This window comes from Pelobates fuscus, chromosome 13 (assembly GCF_036172605.1).
Source record: "Pelobates fuscus isolate aPelFus1 chromosome 13, aPelFus1.pri, whole genome shotgun sequence".
In the NCBI taxonomy this organism is placed as follows: Eukaryota; Metazoa; Chordata; class Amphibia; order Anura; family Pelobatidae; genus Pelobates; species Pelobates fuscus.
This window is the reverse complement of record NC_086329.1, coordinates 19,656,340-19,677,675: the sequence shown is the minus strand read 5'-3', so window position 1 is coordinate 19,677,675 and position 21,336 is coordinate 19,656,340. Positions and strand designations below refer to the sequence as shown.

The 21,336-nt window shown below is 41.8% G+C and overlaps 1 long non-coding RNA gene across 1 annotated transcript; it reads left to right on the top strand.

The window, feature by feature from the left end:
- The first annotated feature begins 94 nt into the window (after positions 1-94).
- LOC134582967 (uncharacterized) lies at positions 95-21,313 on the top strand. The gene is made up of 3 exons (XR_010086289.1): positions 95-590; positions 1,441-1,530; positions 21,123-21,313. It is a non-coding gene; the product is annotated as an uncharacterized LOC134582967 (long non-coding RNA).
- The last annotated feature ends 23 nt before the right edge of the window (positions 21,314-21,336 follow it).

The window sequence follows — 21,336 nt, the reverse complement described above, 5'->3', positions numbered from 1 at the left end:
AGCGGCTCTGGTATCAGTGCGGTTCGCAAGGAAGCATTCAGCCAGGGAGAAGAGGCTGGCCACAGTGGCATACATACCGGGTCGCCGGGCCCGCGACCCCAGTATGTACACCACTGGTATGCAGCGTTTCTACTTGATAGTTGAGCTCCAGGCACAAGTGTCTCCATTCAGAGATACTTATTGTAAAAATTGTCTGATGTCCACACGCACTGGCGACAGATGTAATCATCTTTCACCCTTGCAGACAGCGCAGCCTCTTCCCTCCCCAGAAGCTAGTGGAGTGCATTTTTCATTAGCTGTACTTTAACTTGTCACTCTCAGCCAGTGAGCTAAGCCTTGCAATGCTGGACTTGGCTCAATGGAGAGAGCCTTCAGCTCTTGTGGAGTAGGTGATTGGTGCCCAGTGAATCACAGGTAAGCTGGCAAACTGTTTGACATGTTATATGGTTCACGACATTCCTAGCTCCTCAACTACTTCCATATACAGGCTGCAATGCTTACTACTGGAGAAAGCTGATGTTTGAATTACAATTCCTTGAAACCCTTTCTGTGCCCATTAACATTGAAAGTATCCGTGTCTTCCTGGAATGGTGAGAAGTCATCACAAATATGAAACCTAGAGTTTTGCACAAAAAGCCCCTTGGTGTTTTAAACAGACACTTATCTTGAATTGGTTATAGTGTCTGGATTTCTCTGGCATTGTCCCTGCGTTCAGTTTGAAACCATTTTGAGGAGTTAAAAAGGACGCTTTATGAAAAAGATTGGAGCCCGAGGACTTTTATTTGTATAGGTATTGTTTGTGCGAGGATAAGGCTTTTGCGTTCCTGTGAGAGCGAAAATAGCTCAGAAGGATAGCGGTAATGGAATTTTCCCCTTTAACCTGATACCTGTAATCATCACTGAATTATTGAAATGTATAATAGCTTGGTTATTTTAGGCTAAAGTGTACACATTGTTATGTAATACCCATCTGTATTTTAATAAGAAGAAATCGGGTAAGTCCCTGATAATGTGAATTTCGCATTCAACCTCTGTATCTGGACTGCTTGCTTTCTTGTGACGTCGGCGCGAATCATTTAATTGTAACCAAAGCTACTGCCTTCTGTATTAAAAACAGACTTGCCTGGTGGTATTCTTTTTTTTGCTAGCAAGGTTATTGGAGGCCAAAACATTATCTTCGTTCATATGACACCTGACGTTTTAAACATTGTTACCAGAACTGCAATATAGTAAGCCGTATTCATTTAAAAAAAAAAAAAATTAAAAAAACTTGCTGAATTTAATCTGGAAACTGATTTAAATTAGGATGGATCCCATTCCCAAAAGATCACCGCAATGGCCTGTGTCCTGTCCAGGTCAGAATGTAAAACCTGCAGTGATATTTTGTGGCAGTAACAAGAAATTAAACTGTCCTATTAACGTAATTCTCTTCAATTCCAGGAAATTGAGTCAGTGAGGTGTGGACACGACCTTAACTGAAATTACTGACAGAGCTATCCTCCCCCACGTGCTTGCTGTGTACTGCATGATGTAAGTTGGGTGTAAAATAAAGCATAAGTGAAACAGGATTTGATTTCATCGTAAAAAAAAAACAAAAATAAACCAACCAGAGCTGCACTGTTCTGGCTATAGATCAGCAAACCTAGACACACTCCCCCAGTACTACCTTAAAGGACCACTCTAGTGCCAGGAAAACATACTCGTTTTCCTGGCACTAGAGTGCCCTGAGGGTGCCCCCACCCTCAGGGACCCACTCCCGCCGGGCTCTGAGGGGAGGAAGGGGTTAAACTTACCTCTTTCTCAAGCGCTGGGCGGTGAGCTTTCCTCCTCCTCCTCTTCTTCCTCGCGACGTCATCGGCTGAATGCGCATGCGCGGCAGGAGCCATTCATAATGCTTTCCTATTGACGCTTGCGTGCTCTCACTGTGATTTTCACAGTGAGAAGCACGCAAGCGCCTCTAGCGGCTGTCAATGAGACAGCCACTAGAGGCTCTGGAGGCTGGCTTAACCCTCAGTATAAACATAGCAGTTTCTCTGAAACTGCTATGTTTATTTAAAAAAAAAGGGTAAAAGCTAGCTGGACCTGGCACCCAGACCACTTCATTAAGCTGAAGTGGTCTGGGTGCCTAGAGTGGTCCTTTAAGAGCCACTAATGGTTTTTTCTGTCTTTCTTGCAAAGACTAACTGGTTTAAAATTATGTTCTGCATGTATAAGGTTTTATTTATATATATATATATATATATCTCTAAAATAAACTCCCACCCCCTACTCACCTCTGCCGTTCAGTTGATTGTCCCCACCCACCTACACCCTGTTACAATTACTTTCTCCTTGGTGGGCCCTCTTTTATTTACCGGCCCACCCGTACGGTGGTTTCGGCACACCACAACCAACTTTGCACTTACTGATACTATCCATTACGTATTAAATTCCAAGCACAAATAAATATATATATATACACACACACACACACACACACACACACACACACACCCCTTCTTACAGCATAATACACTTGCTTTTTTAAGGGTTACACACACATTCTGAGTATTTGCCTTAGTTTATTAAATTAAATGTTTGTAGTTTATCCTAGCAGCAGAAATTATAGCAACCAAAAACAGAATTTTTTTAAAACTTATTTATATAAATGGAATCATTTACCTGATACCAGCATAAAAACATGGAATGTCCTGTAAATGGCATTGTATACAAAGTATTTATTTTATATGGAAAGGGCGGGCTTTAGTAACAATATCTACACATACACACGTTTCCACCATCCCTCCCTCTCTTCAAAATCTGTAAATTTGAATGCTACACTTTATTTTTTTTTACTCTTTATTTTTCTTGTGCATACGTTCACAAACAGGCTTGTAGCGCCACAACAGCGAGTACAAGCTTTACTTTGGCATACAATATCATGGCAGAGTTGTCAGCACATTTGATTTTGTAAAATGTCACGCTTGGAGTACTAGAGTAGCATTTATATAGATTAATTCGACTATACAGACATAAGTAGATTGTCGTTAGTGGGTTTGCTGACTGTATAAGCTAATATCAGCTACATACTAGTGACTGCAGTAAATAAGTATGCGTATTCTATCCCGCTAAATACACCATTACCATTCAAGTAGTTGATAACTGCTAGTGATAAAGTTTTGCATGCTAGTTATTGAGCTCTTCTTAGGCTGGGGTCTTAGTACCCACTCTGCCGGTTCTCACTCTGACTGGTTCGGCTGTGATCAGAGTCGCTTGCCATGTGGTCTCCGCCATTTTGGAAACGGCCTGTGCGCCGTGCCTTCTCTGCCTCTGCTCCAAGCGCCGGCATTGTGGTGTTCCGATGGGTTTCAGGGTGGTTACTGGGATCACCCCCACTGGCCCAGAGGAGGGGGGGGGGAGCCGAACCTGCCTAACCCCGGGTTGCTGCCTTGTCGCTGGTGAGCAGGATAGACAGGCAGCGGCCGTCTACCTCGCTCACCGCCCGAGCGGTCTGCTTCGTGTGACTTGGAAGCCTCTCCTCGGGACCAGGGTGGCCTCTTGCACCGGTGCACGGCAGCCAGTTGTCAGGTATGTGTAAAGCTGTGGGTTTTTTGGGGGGGGCAGGGGGTTAAAACTGGAGGTTTTTACAAGAGCTACTCCATTGTGCATCCATTCAGCCTGGCGGTCCAGCCCCGCCCCCCGAATGCTACACTTTTGTTATTGGTGGTAAGTCATTTAACTGCGCACATTGTGCTACTGGTGGAGGTATCCGTCACTCATTAAACTGTGCACTGTCATTGGCTGCTGGTAAAGAGCAGTGGTTGGTGTAACTGCATTCCTCCCAAGTGTCCCTGTTTTGGGCCCAAATCCCACTGTCTCTCTTTTCTCAGAGATCCATATTGTTGGTGTGTCTGAGTGCAAATCAGAGCTCCACCAATAATACTCCCAGGAATGTTTTTGTAAAATACAGTGAGTGTTATTAGGTATCAGTCTGTGTATAAAATAACTTGTTCTAAATGGAGTAAATTGCATAAACTGTTACTAATAATAATCCTAAAATCTCAGAACAACCTTGGAGTAGGCGTGGCTAGGCAGTGACTGACAGGTCCTTTCACCAATACCGGGTCAGACATGGACAGCCAATATCTGTCTGGATCCTGCAGGAAGCTGAGGAGAAAGCAGGAAGTACTGGGGGAGCAAGCTGCTGGCGTGCTCATTTTATCTCAGAGAGATTGAAAAGGTTAGCTTAAAAACTGAATGTTACTATGTTTATATTCCTGGATACATTGATTTATGGGGAAAAAACAGCAGGGGGATGGCTACCGTGTTCATTTAATGTACACTTTTTCCAAATATTATTTTGGGGTCCCTTTATACCCGTAACTTACATTAAACATGCTCACACAGCCCTAACTCTGGGCATTTTACCCATATCAAGCACTTTAAAGGGACACTATAGTCACCTGAACAACTTTAGCTTAATGAAGCAGTTTTGGTGTATAGAACATGCCCCTGCAATTTAGGAGTTAACCCCTTAAGACCGGAGGGCGTACTATTACGTCCTTTTAAAAGCGGCTCTAAACGCCGCCGGACGTAATAGTACGCCCTCCGGTTTTTAGTAACTTACCCGGTCGCTGGCGGTCCCACGCCGGCGATCGCGGTTCGGGGGACTCCCAGGGAGCCCCCCGCGGCACGTCCGCCCTCCAGGAGCCCTCCCGGCCATGTGAGAGTGAGGTCCTTGCGAGGACCTCACAATCACATGGCCGGTATAGCTGCCTGCTGCATTGCCAGCAGGGGGACTAACTGTAATGACAGTTGGTCCCCCTGCTGGCTGAAAATAAAATAAAAATGTTTTAAAACAGTGTAAAAATAAATAAATTATATACTTAGATCATATATATATATTATATATATATGATCTAAGTATATATATACACATATACACACATACACATACACCGTCTAGGTGTATTTTAATATTAATATATATATAATTATATATATATATTAATATCAAATTACACGTAGACTGATACGGATTAAATATATATATAATTATTGTTATATATATATTTATAAATAATATAAAAAAAATTAATATGTAAATACATAAAAAAAATAATTAAAAATAAAATATTAAAAAATATATAGATGTGTTTTATTTCGTTCTAACTGTATTCTGATATTAATATATATATATTTATATCAAAATACACTTATAACGAAATAATATATATATCTATATACATAAATATATACGTATATATCACTATATATATACCTATATATAAATAAAAATATTAAAAAAAAATTATATATATATATATACGTATATATACACATATGTATATATATACATATATTAATTCTACACATATATTTATGTAATAATTTTACATAATTAGGTATCCTAATTAATTACAATTAGCGGGACCTGCCTGACCACCCATGCCGAAAGTATAGGGAATTTAATTTGCTAGCACTATATTTAACCCTATAACTTTCCAAGACACCATAAAACCTGTACATGGGGGGTACTGTTTTACTCGGGAGACTTCGCTGAACACAAATATTAGTGTTTCAAAACAGTAAAATGTATTACAACCATGATATCGCCAGTAAAAGTGACGTTTTTTGCATTTTTCACGCACAAACAGCACTTACAGGGACGATATTATTGCTGCAATACTTTTTACTGTTTTGAAACACAAATATTTGTGTTCAGCGAAGTCTCCTGAGTACAACAGTACCCCTCATGTACAGGTTTTATGGTGTTTTCAAAAATTACAGCGTCAAATATAAGGCTTGTGTTTAATTTTTTTCACATTAAAATTCGCCAGATTGCTTACGTTGCCTTTATGACCCTATGGTAGCCCAAGAATGAAAATTACCCCTATGATGGCATACCATTTGCAATAGTAGACAACCAAAGGTATTGCAAATGGGGTATGTCCAGTCTTTTTTAGTAGCCACTTAGTCACAAACACTGGCCAAAATTGGCGTTTTTTGCATTTTTCACACACAAACAAATACAAACGCTAACTTTGGCCAGTGTTTGTGACCAAATGGCTACTAAAAAAGACTGGACATCGCTTATTTGCAATACCTTGGGTCGTCTACTATTGCAAATGGTATGCCATTATGGGTGTAAATTTATTTCCTGGGCTACTATACAGTCTCAAAGGCAACGTAACCAATCTGGCGAATTTCAATTTCAAATGTAACACGCTATATTTGACCCTGTAACTTCCCAAAACACCATAAAACCTGTACATAGGGGGTACTGTTTTACACGTGAGACTTTGCTGAATACAAATATGTGTATTTTATTGCAGTAAAAGCAAACAGTATTATGACATTGACAGTTAAAATGTCATGAAGAACGAAAAAAATCAAAAAAAATCTTATTTTCTCCCATTTTTTTCATATTAAATTATGTTTCATAGCTAAATATTTGATATTAAATGAAAGCCCTGTTTCCCCTGAATAAAATGATATATAATAAGGGGGGGTGCATTTAATATGAAAGAGGTGAATTACGGTTGGACAGACATATAGCGCAAATGCCAGGTTTTGTTTACGTTTTGTTTCGTTCACAACTTGTACATTTGGCTGCGGTGTTAAGGGGTTAAATCCCTTTTGTTTATGAACCGTAGTCAAACCTCCCTGCATGTGACTTGCACAGCCTTCCATAAACACTTCCTGTAAAGAGAGCCCTATTTAGGCTTTCTTTATTGCAAGTTCTGTTCCCCTGCTATGTTAATAGCTTGCTAGACCCTGCAAGATCATCCTGTATGTGATTAAAGTTCAATTTAGAGATTGAGATACAATTATTTAAGGTAAATTACATCTGTTTGAAAGTGAAACCAGTTGTTTTTCTTTCTTCTTTCATGCAGGCTCTGTCAATCATAGCCAGGGGAGGTGTGGCTAGGGCTGCATAAACAGAAACAAAGTGATTTAACTCCTAAATGACAGTGAATTGAGCAGGGGAATGATCTATACATTAAAACTGCTTTATTTAGCTAAAGTAATTTAGGTGACTATAGTGTTCCTTTAACTGCTCTCTTTGTATATGGTCCAACCTCGAGGTCTCAATGAATGCCTCCTTCAATTCTTTGTATTTTTTGTATTTTTGCAGTGCATAATGACATTACAAACACGCTTCAGGTGCCCCAACAGCAGTCCTCATGCTAATCATCCCGCATAACAATTGAGGTAGTGAGAAAAAACATGCACATTTTTTGGATAATAAGTACAGGCCAAGCAGTATATCACTAGGTTGACTTTAAAGAGAGAGTTACTAAGCGAAGCGTAGATATGTTAATAAAAGTTGGATGCAATTACACAAGTCTGGGAGTCAATAACCTTTAGGCTGATAATGCATGTGTATGCGGTAGGTTGTGGTTAGCTTGTCTACGGAAAAAAATATCTAGACATACAGATAGGCTAGTATTCTTATAATATAAAATCTCATAGGTTAGACTCATGTTGCTTGCTAGAAATTGCTAAAGATCATAACTGGCACAAAATTAAACCTATCTAGGATAACGAGTTTAGCCACAGGATTCAGCCCTCCATGCTCCACCTTATATTACACATGTATTAAGAGTAGCGTGGGGAAAACATGAAGGGTCATTTTACCCCGAGGGAAAACGCTCCTCTTCGGCAGGGTGCATCTCTGCCCTTTCTCCTTTGGGTGGCATCCCAGGCATTCCCCATGAGGCTGATTTCCCCGCCACCACCCCCTTCGGCCATGTGATTAAAAAAAAATAATAATATACCGGTGTAAATTTGTTCTAACTGTATTTTGATATTAATATACATATATATTTAAATCAAAATACATTTAGAATGACGTTATAAATACATACATCCTAAATCTCAAGACCTAAAAGAAAGTATGGCGGAACCAGCCACCTACTTGGATTATTTACCCTTATTTTGGATTGTATCAGTAATTGAAGTTCATCGAACGGATTATAATTGTGGTGTTCGAATACCGAACAACTCCCAAATAGTTGGACCACGCAAGGGGTGTGTTGCCAATTGACCCTTTTGACCTATGGAAGGCTGTGCACTTCAAAACCCCAACATTCTAAGCTGTCGGCTGGGTGGCTGCCATTCGTATGGATGAACGCGGGGTGGCGGCCATCTTGTTCCTGTGAACGCGTTTAGCGGTGTTTGCTCGCTTATGGGGCTTACATTGGTGGTGGAATTGCAGGTTAACTTGGAGTGCAAGCTCAAACAGGACTATGCTCGCTGGAGACAAGTGTAACACCACCTGTCTCCAACATGATGGAGCTTATGGACTGTATACCAACAGGAGTGTTGAGTTTCATCCCCCAGCAGCTATGCCTGTCATCAGGAGACTGTACCACCTACTTCCCAACTAGCCTCTGTCACACGTCTCACTGTGCCATCCAGACAGTGTGAAGTGCCCAACAGAGGATCTGGATTTGAACCCTCTGCATCCTAAGCCTGAGTTCCTTCCTCTGAGCCACTTCTGAACTTTGGTTCTAACCTTGTTTTCCTGACATTGCCTGCAGCACTAGGGGGCTGGACATCACCAGTGGCTCCTACCTGTCCATCTAAGTTGACCTGAGGCAGTTCACTCATTGTCTGGGCATAAAACACTGCCCCCCTCCCGAGAACATTGTCAGTTTGTTGTTTTATGTATCCTGTTTCCTAAGACTGACTTGGCTTGTGACCCTTGGATTATTCGTTATTGCCTGCCTGACTTTTGGAACTGTGTCTGACTACTCTTCTGGATTCCTAGTACCCGGTTACTGTTCCTGCCTAAGAAGGTAGCTTCTGATCTGGTTATCTGCAAGGGTGAGCACAAATCTCTGCCTACTAAGGTAAGCCGTGACATAATGAACTGACCATCATGGAGTTCGCAGAGATGTGTAAGCTGCTTACCCAGCAATTGTCCAGCCTGGCCCAGACTGTTTCAGAGCTGCAGCGAGAAGTTCAATTTCTTCAAGGAACAGTACTCTGATATCAAGGGATGTTATTCTACGGATGAGGACCTTGACAGTGAGAAATACTACCTCTACGAAGAACCTGTTCATGCCCGGATGGCGTTCTTAAATGGTTCTCACTTTGCCATCCAGACAGCCAGGCATGCCCAACAGGGATTTGAACCTGGGGCCTTCTGCATCCTAAGCCTGAGTTCATGCCTCTGTGCCACTTCTAAACTTTGGTTCTAACCTTGTTTTCTTGACATTGCCTGCAGCACTAGGGGGCTGGACATCACCAGTGGCTCCTACCTGTCCATCTAAGTTGACCTGAGGAAGTTCACTCATTAGCTGGGCATAAAATACTGCCCCTCCCTGAGAACATTGTCACACACATACATACACACACACACACACACATCAACACATACTGGCACACGCACATTGTGTGTGCGCGCCAATGTATGTGACTGTGAAAGTATATGTTTATATACTTTCACAGTCACATACATTGGTGCACACACACAGAGACCCACACATACACAGGTGCACATACACAAACACACTGGCATACATACCAACACACTGATATACACACACACATCTAAACTTACAAGCTGGCACACATATAAATAACAATTTCTCTATTACTAACACACGCTGTCTGTAAACAGGTAGTCACTTCCTCCCAGAACTCTGTGCACATATTAAAGTGGCCCGGTCGCACTGTCATAGGGCCGGAGAACCTAACCAAGCCCCTGATGAGCGAGATCTGCCTGTCTCTCAGGTTTGCCCTAACTGTATACCCTTCCCAATTATTTCCTATGGAAAAAGGATTGGGTTGGCTAAGATCGTCAAATTTGACCTCAGACCCAAAGGTGGTGTATGGCGGAGCCAGCCACGGGGAGACTGACGAAATACGGGGATTTAGGTAAGTTAAACACCTTTTTTGAAGGCAGATGAGGGGGGCTGGCCACCTAAATGGCACTTTTAAGACTATAGTATTCCTGACACAATAGTGTTCCTTTAAATGGCTGTTAATACTTCAATAAAGAGGCTTACAGTAGCTATATATTTTCACCTTCCACACTGTGCCTGGAAAATGAAAGTGCTGCAATTAAAGTGGCTTTAATTTCGGTGAGTGGAACTGCCTTGCCCCAGTCTATCAGTTTTAATGCATTTGCAGCTTGAAGGTTAAATTATGGCGATTCCCTTATCTGCTAGTTATATATCAACCAAGTATTGCCCAATAAAAACGCAGACACAATTAGTTTAAATTAGAAAGGTGCATGGCAGAACCTGTTTAATTGCTGTAAATAATAAAACCTCAGCAGGATTAGTGTTATTTTATGAGTGAGGCTGGCAAAATGATGGGACTTTAGAAAGCGGTTTTTCAGGGGTGACTCTGTACAAATATGTCTGATTACTTCCTTATTATCATGTTGCGTGCTTTGACGTGCTGGGGTTTCCTCCGGATTTGACATTGATTGCACCCATAGCCACATTGCAATGTTATGGCTACAATAGGATGTTGAAGTTCTTCACAACGCAACAAAATACATTTCCCCCACTAGAGGGCACTATCTGACAAGAAATGTGAACATTAAGGCCGTGATTTAATATTTTTAGAAAATTTTTTCAAATGATTTAATATTATACATTTTTTAAATTATTTATATATTATATATATTACACAAGATCCAGCGCACTCACCTATCCACTAAACAGCAACTTCAATGTTGACAGATTTTATTAGTTTTTTTTTTTTTTTTTTTTTTTAAAGAAACACCTAATCTAGGCAAAAATAATGGGAGTTTAGTTACATTATATGATCATACATTGCATAAGCCTACCACAACGTCAATGTACCCCATCTTTGGCAGGTCCTACTCTAACAGCCTAATGTCTGTCAACATTGAAGTTGCTGTTTAGTGGATAGGTGAGTGTGCTGGATCTTGTGTATTGTATAATTTGGCCCCCAGCAGCACCCCATTTATGTTTAGGTGAGTGCAGTCCCCCCCCCCCCTTTGTTTCATATAAATATATATATATATTTGGGAGTATAGCCAACTCCTTGGTTTTGCACCCCTCCCTGTCACAGGTGCCTCATCCCAGGACCCTATTTAGCCTTGTACTGCAGAGAGCCCCAGATGGAATTTTTTCCCCCAGTGGGTTAATCTCATAAGAGTAGACATTGGGCCCAACGTTTCGGCACCTCCTGGTTGCCTTTATCAAGGGTACCCTTGATAAAGGCAACCAGGAGGTGCCGAAACGTTGGGGGGTTATTTTTGTTTCCTGTTTCTGCCCTATTAGGCTTGTGAGAACTCTTGGTAAATCTTTATTGTTTTTTTGTTTCATGATTTGTGCCTATTTTGTATCACTTTAGTGATTATTGTTATTTTTTGCCTGTATTTGAAATTGGTTCATTAAAACCAGGTTAGTAATTATTATGAGTTTTTGGTGTGCATTCTCTTTTCTATTATGATGATGATGACTATTTATATTGGTATTTGAGGGAATACCAGTGAGGATTAGCACCCAGGTGGTTATAGTCTTGACCAATTAGTCTCTCCATACGTTATTTATTGTATGACAATAATACTTTATAAAAGTACATACCGTATATACTCGAGTATAAGCCGAGTTTTTCAGCACATTTTTTGTGCTGAAAAACCCCAACTCGGCTTATACTCGAGTCAATGTCTGTATTATGGCAATTTGCATTGCCATAATACAGACTGGGGGCTGCAGAGCTCTTACTTACCTCTCCTGCAGCTCCTGTTAGCTCCCTTCTCCTCCGCGGCGGTCCGTTCAGCACCTCTGTCAACTCCCAGTGTAAGTCTTGCGAGAGCCGCGGGGTCATAGTGCGGCTCTCGCGAGACTTACAGTGTGAGCTGACAGAGAAGCTGCACGGACCGGCGCGGAGGAGGAGGGAGCTGACAGGAGCTGCAGGAGAGGTAAGTGCTCTCCGCCAGCCCCCCTCCCCCCCACTGAACTGCCAAATGCCACTGGACCACCAGGGAAGGAGAGCCCCCCTCCCTGCCATGTATCGAGCAGGGAGGGGGGACGAAAAAAGTTTAAATAAAATAAAAAATAATAATAATTAAATAAAAAAAAATAATAATAATAAAACATTATTAAAATAATTTCTCCCCAGGACTGGAGGCAGGAGTCTTCAGGAGAATGCTGGGAGACAGGTTTTGTCGGACCTAAAGACGTGTGTTGGAGATGCAGATGTGGGATAGGCCCACTCTTCCATATCTGGTGGGACTGCCATCTGATCCGACCCCACTGAAGTACCATACACACAATCCTACAGAGGTTCACTGAACCAAAAAAGCGTTCACTTCCTCCCAGCACTAGCTGCAGATATGAAGGAGCCCGGCATTGCGGTTAAAGAGAAACTATAGTGCCTATTGGTTTCCCTTCTGTCAAGGCCCCCTCCCACGGCTCTGATGTCCCTCTACGCTGGCTCAGCTCCTCCCCTGCCGGCGGAGGAGACCTAATGCGAATGCGCAGCAATGCTCGCAGTCGCTTTAGGATCTCCCCATAAGAAAACTATTCAATGTTTTCCTTTGGGCATTCTGGCAATGCTAGAGGTCCATAGCGTGAGGACATCCAGGGTAGTTTAGGCTACCAAAAGTCGTCTAAGAACCCAAAGTCCATCTAGTGGCTATCTGATAGACTGCCACTAGAGGAGGACTTAACCCTGCAAGGCAATTATTGCAGTTTATAAAAACTGCGATAATTACTTGTTAAGGGTGATGGGAGTTGGCACCCAGACCACCCCAATGGGCTGAAGTGGTCTGGGTGCCTACAGTGTCCCTTTAAAGTGCCACAGAGAACAACCGGTGTCACATGCCAACCGTGTGGCCCAAAGTGCATGGACCACCCTTTTGGTCCTCGCCAGCATGTTTGCCTAGTATACCTGCATCGGCGGTAGTTCCACTGCTAGCTGACATGGATTGTATTTTATGTAACAAGAAAGAATGATCAGTTATGTTTCCCTTTGTTTTGTGGGCTTCTTTGTTTTTAGTTTTAAAGGGGAAATACTAACAAAACAGGAAACCCATCATACATATCTTGGTGGCAGATGACTTATTCCAAACTTTACTATCTGAAGAATAACTTTGGTGAAGTGCTATACGTGGGCAATTACTATGGCAACCACAGTACTCTTTCTGCTGACATGTCACTCCAAATTTAGCTCCTGACTCTCCCACCTATCAGCCAACCAGTGCTGCCCAAGCCGTATGAAATTGATATTGATGATAATACAGAAGTGTAAATTTATAAGCAGCCATACCTCCAAACATTTCACATGGACAAAATTGGACACTTGCATTTTAGGGGTGTAGCCAGGGGCAGGGCTGTTCTGAGAAATTTTAAGTGACTTGCTAATAATTTATGCCCATGGGGCCCCGGGCGAAAACTAATCCGTGCCCCCCCGCGCTTACTCTGCGCGAGCTGGGTCCGCAACTCATGGCGGCGGGCACCTGGTCGCAGGGGTCGACCCCTGCGACCGCAGTATGTACGCCAGTGCATGCAGATACACATACACTTAAGGGACCACTACAGACACCCAGATCACATCAGCTCAATGAAGTGGTCTGGGTGCCAGGTCCCTCTAGTTTTAACCCTGCAGCTGAAAACATAGCAGTTTCAGAGAAACTGCTATGTTTCACTGAGGGTTAATCCAGCCTCTAGTGGCTGTCTCATTGACAGCCGCTAGAGGAGCTTCTGCGATTCTCACTGTGAAAATCACAGTGAGAAGACGCTGAACGTCCATAGGAAAGCATTGAGTAATGCTTTCCTATGGGCGGTTTGAATGCACGTGCGCGCGGCTCTTGCCACGCATGCGCATTCGGAGCTGAGTGGCAGATCGGGGCGGAGAGATCCCCAGCGCCAAGGGTGTCCAGCGCTGGAGAAAGGTAAGTGACAAAACACACACTCACTAACAGACACACACAGTAACACACTCACTGACATACACTAACAGACACACACACTCTCTCTAACACAGACAGACAAACACACTCTAACAGACAGACGCACACTCTCTAACACACTAACTAACACACAGTCACTCACACACACGTTTTTTTGTTTTTTTAATTTAATCCCCCCAGCCTCCCTACCTTTGGAAGTGCTGAGGGGATTCCCTGGGGTCCAGTGGTGGTGGTGCTGCTGGGCGGGCTATCTGGCTATCTGGCTGGCAGGCGTGCGAGGGAGCACTTTCCCCTGAGTGCTCCCTCTTCAGCTCCCTCGCGCGCCGTCATCTTCCAGGCTCCGGTATCAGTGCGGTGCGCGAGGGAGCTGAAGAGGAAGCACTCAGGGGAGAGTGCTCCCTCGCGTGCCTGCCAGACTGCCTGCCCTTCCCGCCCAGTGATACCACGGCCAGCCTCTAGGGCCCTGAGGTGGCCGGCTCCTGGGCCACCAGGGGAAGAGGCTGGCCACAGTGGGTACATAACGGGTCGCAGGGCGGCCGGGCCCCATCGTGGGCCGGGCCCGGTCGCAGCCGCGACCCCTGCGACCCTGGTATGTACGCCACTGCTCAGTATGTACCATTGGGTAATAAATATAAAAGAAACAAATTGAAACCAATGTGGCTTAGTAGAGAAGTAAAACGAGATTAAAAATAAGAAAAGAAAATGTGTATGTTCTATCTAAATGCTATATAACAGTTAACGAATCTGTATGTTCAAACTGTCTGAGAATGCTGTTGTGGCATTGCTGACAAGCGGAAAACAATAAGAAAAGGGCATTTAAATCGGACAAATCAGAGGCATCCTATAAAAGATATAAGGAAGCCAACAATGTGTGCAAAAAGGTGATTAGATTCAAAATGAAAAGAGAGAGCAAAACCAACCCCAAAGCATTTTTAAGTACATCAATTCTAAAAAAAAAAAAAAATTAAAGTGTAGGTACACTATAAAAACTGGAATGGGGTGTTAGTTAATGAAAACCAAGAAAAGGCAGAAATTTGAAATAACTATTTCTCCTCCGTATGTATTAAGGAAGAACCCATGGAAATAGATGTGCAAATGATTGCTGCTAAAAACTTGCAGAAAAATTGTAATTGGTTAACTCAAGGCAAGGGTGCTGCAGTAACTAAATGGTAGGACATAGAGACCTGGGCTTAATATCCGACACCTCCATAGGTCCAATGACTTGGTCTGATCACTCACCAATATACCTCACGATAACCATACCATCTCTCCCCCGCCCGAAAGGGACCTGGAAACTAAACCCCAATTTACTACAAACAAAAAAAGTAAAAGACTCAGTTAACGAAGTGATAAAGCTCTATTTCCAAGAGAAAAAAAACCCTGATACCAATGCTTTCACACAATGGGAAGCTCATAAAGCAGTGGTCAGAGGGGAACTGATAAAATGGGGATCACAACTCAAACGCGAAAAACATAAAAAAGTTGATGATCTACATAACGAAATCTCGCAGCTAGAAGATTCCCATAAACTAAATATGTCAGACACAGTATACTGTAAACTTCTAGCTCTTAGAACCGACCTTAAAACACTCTTACAAGACAATGCGAAAAGAGCAATTCTCTGGACTAAACAATTACACTATGCTCAAGGAGACAGATGCGGGAAATTTCTTGCACAAGCCTTAAAACAAAAACAAACACTCATATACATCCCTAAAATCAAACGAGCAGACGGGTCTTACGCCCACACCACGGAAGACATAGCTGAAACCATCCATACATACTACACCTCACTATACAATTTGAAGGAGAAAGGGAACAACACAAATTACATTAAAAAATACTTAGAAAACAAATTTGACACAATTCTCCCCCTGGCTGCAACAAGATCATTAGAAGAGCCCTTTACTATCGAGGAAATTAAAATGGCAGTAAAACAAACCCCACACAATAAAAGCCCGGGCCCTGATAGATTTTCAGCATCTTACTACAAGATTTTCCAAAAGGAGCTCATCCCACACCTACTTGAAGCAATTAATTCCATCCCACACCATGAAAGCATTCCGAGCAAAGCTCTGGAGGCGACAATCACACTTCTGCCCAAACCAGGAAAAGACACGGAGAAGTGTGCCAGTTATAGGCCAATATCCCTGATAAATGTGGACATAAAAATCTTTACTAAAATGCTAGCGACCAGACTTAAGCCTTTCCTCCAAGATCTCATACACCCAGACCAAGCAGGGTTTGTCCCAGCAAAAGAAGCAAAGGATAACACATCTAAAATCATAAATTTAATCCATGCTACAAAATACACAACCAACCCAACGCTACTCCTGGCAATTGATGCCGAAAAGGCATTTGACAGGGTAGACTGGGCATTCATGTTCAACACTCTAGAGTCGCTGGGATTTGGTACAAGATGGATTCAATGGATAAGGGCCATCTACTCCCTCCCCACAGCCAGACTAAAGGTGAATGGTCAACTTTCTAGACCTTTCACGATAAGTAATGGCACCCGGCAAGGCTGTCCGCTTTCCCCGTTGCTATTTATACAGTCGTTAGAACCTCTACTACAGGCGGTCAGACACCAACCTGATATTAGAGGCATTAAAGTGCAACAACACGAATATAAGGTCTCGGCCTTTGCAGATGACTTACTTTTCACCATAGATCATCCTACACACAGCCTACCTCATCTAACAAAAACTCTAGAGGAATATAGCAAATTTTCCAACTTCAAAATCAACACAGACAAATGCGAAATTCTTAACATTACCACGCCATTAGATCAAGTCAAGAAGTTAAAACAAATATACCCGTTCCAATGGGCTCCCCATTCCATCAAATATCTAGGGATTAAAATAACCAAATCACACAAAACTCTATATAAAGAAAATTTCCCTGATCTAATAGCAGCAATCCGGAAAGACTTTGATAGATGGGACAAACCCCACTTCAGATGGATGGGTAGGATAAACATTATATCAATGAATATTCTTCCACGTATTCTATACCTCTTAAACACTATTCCAATACACATCCCGAGTATCTTCTTTAGGACTATTCAAACTATGCTCACCTCGTTTATATGGGCCCACAAAAGACCACGGATTGCTTTCAATTTACTTACCAAACCTAAGGAAAGCGGAGGGCTGGGTTGCCCCAACATACAAACATACCATAAGGCATCTAGGAAGGATTTTAGAATGGTCTAGAGAGGGAAACACAAAAGCGTGGGTCAATTTAGAACAAGCACAGCTACTGACCCCTCTGAAATCTCTTCCCTGGATTATATCCACAGGTGAGGAGGGGTTAAAACGAGACCTGCCTACTGTCTCAGCCACTCTTCAAACATGGAAAAAACTGCACCTGCACGCAGACTTTACACCAACACCTTCTCCCTACTACCCGATATCTCATAACCCCAGATTCCCCCCAGGAAGGGACAACGCAATCCTGGCTAATATCAGACCTAGCTCTAGAGATAGAGGAGTGACATTACAAGACCTAGTCTCCTCAGACGGTCTCACACCACTTACGGCCCTCTCAGACTTGAAACACCCAACAATGACGCAAACTCTCCAATATTTTCAGATAAAACACTTCCTATCTAAAGAAGGGCTCCTACAGTGGTAACCTAGAGAGATTACACAATTTGAAAGTCTTTGCTCACTCCCACCCAAAACGAAAATAATCTCCACATGCTATCACTTGATACAAAAAAACAAAAACACAAAAACGGGTAATCTCCCGTGGTATACAAAAAGAAATAACAACTGGTTCTCTTCCCCAATTGAGAAGAAGCAATGGACAACGATCTTCAATAAAATGTTGAAGTCCCACTCTAGTATAACACTACAAGAAATAAATTATAAATTCCTGTCCCAATGGTACATCACTCCTGTAGATATCAACACATTTGATCCAACCACCTCATCATTATGCTGGAGGTGTATGAAAGTACAGGGTACTTACAAACACATATGGTGGGAATGCAGTAGGGTAGAGGGCTTATGGAGAGAAGTGCAGAGAATCACTGAACAAACCAGTGATATCCGACTACCATTCACCCCCGAAACACTCCTATTCTACCACACCCCTATCTCTAGTCACAAATTCAAAAACTCTCTGGTATTCTACCTACTAACCGCAGCTAAACTTGTCATAGCGGGACTTTGGAAAACAAATATAAGACCGTCTAGGAGGGAATGGTTTCAGAAAATTTAAGTAATTCACAGAATGGAAGAACTAAGAATGTCTTCTTTAGGCAAATTATATAAATCAATATGGCATGGAAATCTTTTCTACTAAGCTCAAAATAAATTATAAAAATACGGGAAAAAATGTCAGGCCAAGTACACACATATGTACATAAGGGAAGAATCGACAAATTGACAAATAAAGTGACACTTTTATTCAACCTAAATAAGTTATACCACAATATACACATTTAAGAGTTATGACATTCCATCAACATTACTGAGATGTTATTTATATCATTATCACAATACCTGTAACCAAACTTGTACTGTAAGTGAAATGTATGTAAGCTTTATGAATACCGTTTTGTTTATATCTTTATACCAATGTCTAACCAAGATATGAGACTTGTAATGTTCAACCAGCAAAAACGAAATAATAAATAAATAAATAAATTTAAAAAAAAAATCCTTGCCTGGAAATTATAGACCTGTGAGTTTAACTTCTGTGGCTGGAAAAGTATTTGAAAGATTATTAAGGGATAATATTCAAAAATTCTTTGAGAAGAACAAAGTAATCAGCAAAAATCAGCATGGTTTTATGAAGCACAGGTCATGCCAAACTAACTTGATTGCATTCTATGAAGAAGTAAGTAGAAGTATAGATCAGGGTGTTGCAGTGGATGTGATCTATTTGGATTTTGCCAAGGCATTTGATACAGTTCCACACAATAGATTAGTGTTCAAAATGAAAGAAATCGGTCTAGATGAAATTTCTTGTTCTTGGGTAGAACATTGGCTTAAAAATAGAGTACAAAGAGTTGTCATGAATGGCTAATTTTTCAAGCTGGACAGAGGTGTCAGTGGTGTCCCTCAGGGTTCTGTTCTGGGACCCTTTCTATTTGACATGTTCATAAATGATCCTCAAAAAAGCATTGAAAGTCAACATACATAAAACATATACGTTCAACATATCCCCAGATAGCTTAGATCTGAGTGCACATTATTACTGAATGGCACTCAGATCACATACATACAGTTTAATCGCCATGGAGCCATAGTCTTTCGTTATACGAATGGCATAGCTATCTGGGGTAGCACTGTTCACACAGAGAAAGTACTGAATGGACGTTTGGATAAATGCAGGAGGAGGGAGGTCGGCGGCTCAGCGGTGTTTGTGAATATAAGTGTCTGTTTTTAGTTCCACAGTTTTGTAGCTGAACACCGCTGGCCGTTTGGCAGTTTAAGATGGCCGCTGCGACGTGTTCAGCTATACGAACAACAGCCACCCAGCGTTCGTCAATTAAGCTGCGGTTAACCACAGCTTCTGGGAGATCAATTGCCTGCACACTCCATACCCAGGTGGTCCGGTCATTCGTGCGTTTGTTCGGTAAATTTAATTCACCGAACACCCTGGCAGAAAGGCACGAACAAGCCTTTCTGCGGGGAGAAATAAAGGTTTTTAACACAGTGCAATAGTCCAGAGGTAGCAGGCTGGCAACCAGGCTTCTCCAGAACATAGTGGCGAGGTTGGTTTCGCCACAGTCATGTTTCAGTGTTTGCAGATGACAGAAATCTCTGTAAAGTAATAAAAATGTGAGCAAGATATTACTTTGTTGCAGAGGGTTTGAGATCGACTGGGCATTAAAATGACAGATGAAATTTAATGTTGAAAAATGCAAAGTTATGCACTTCGGCGTAAAGAATGCACAAGCAACGTATACCCTTAATGGAAGCGACTTAGGGATAACAACAAACGAAAAGGACTTGGGGATTGTTATAGACAACATACTATGCAACAATGTGCAATGTAAATCAGCAGTGGCTAGGGCCAGTAAGGTATTGCCATGCATGAAAAAGGGCATTCATTCTCGGGATGATCATTTTATTTTGCCTCTTTATAAATCACTGGTTAGACCACATCTTGAATACGCTGTGCAATTTTGGGCACCTGTTCTAAAGAAGGATATTATGGCACTAGAAAAAATGCAGAGGCGGGCTACAAAATTAATAAAAGGAATGGAACATATCAGCTATGAAGAAAGGTTAACACATTTAAACCTATTTAGTTTAGAAAAACGTCGCCTGAGAGGGGATATGATAACATTATACAAATATATTCTGGGCCAATACAAACCATTGTGTGGAAATCTATTCACAAACCGGACTTTACATAGGACACAAGGTCATGCATATAGGCTGGAAGAAAGAAGATTTTGTCTAAGGCAAAGGAAAGGTTTTTTTACTGTAAGAACAATAAGGATGTGGAATTCTCTGCCTGAAGAAGTGGTTTTATCAGAGTCCATACAGATGTTCAAACAGCTACTAGATGCATACTTGCAAAAACAGAATATTCAAGGATATAATCTCTCAATGTAGGGTAATAACTGCTTGATCCAAGGATTAATCTGACTGCCATTCTGGGGTCGAGAAGGAATTTTATTTCCTAGTTTATTGCAAAATTGGAAATGCTTCAAACTGGGGTTTTCTGCCTTCTTTTGGATCAACAGCAAAACAAATGTGAGGAAGGCTGAACTTGATGGACACAAGTCTCTTTTCAGCTATGTAACTATGTAACAATGTGTCTGATTTACACAGACTAAACACATTTATTGTAGTTTAAAGACACCTTACTGTGAGTATTATTGCTGGAGTTCTGTTATACACTCAGACATAAACAATATGGAGCTCCAAGAAAAAATGGACATAGAGATTGAGGTCCAAAATAAGTACTGTCCCTCCAAAATAGGAACCCTTGGGAGATATGTCAGAAGAGGTGGCCCTTGGGTGCTTGGAAGACTCACAGGTTACATCAAATTGTCCATAAACTGTTTGATATTAAACCAGGTGATGGGTCCAGGACATTCAAGGCAACATTAGCATTACAGAGCTCTGTAGTAGATCTGTTGCTTAGAGTTTGGCTTCGGAGCAATTGCTGTGTTGGAGATAAATGAAAATTCTAATAGTTGAGGTGAGCGGGTAGAACTTTATATATTTTTTCCCTGTCCATTAATCACCAGGTTTTTGTTTTTATTTAGAGTTGTGTCAGATGAAAGATCGTTCAGGAACAGCTTAACATTCGGTGCAGATATGAGATGAATAATTCCCGATGTTGGGCAGTGAACAAGAATATGGGCTTTGAGAATCATGAGAACATGTCATCTAACGTACGTGCATGCGCAGGCAGGGCCTTTTGTGAAGTTCATGGTTCCCCTCGGCCAGACGTGCAGCAGAGGTAAGTTAGTTTCTACC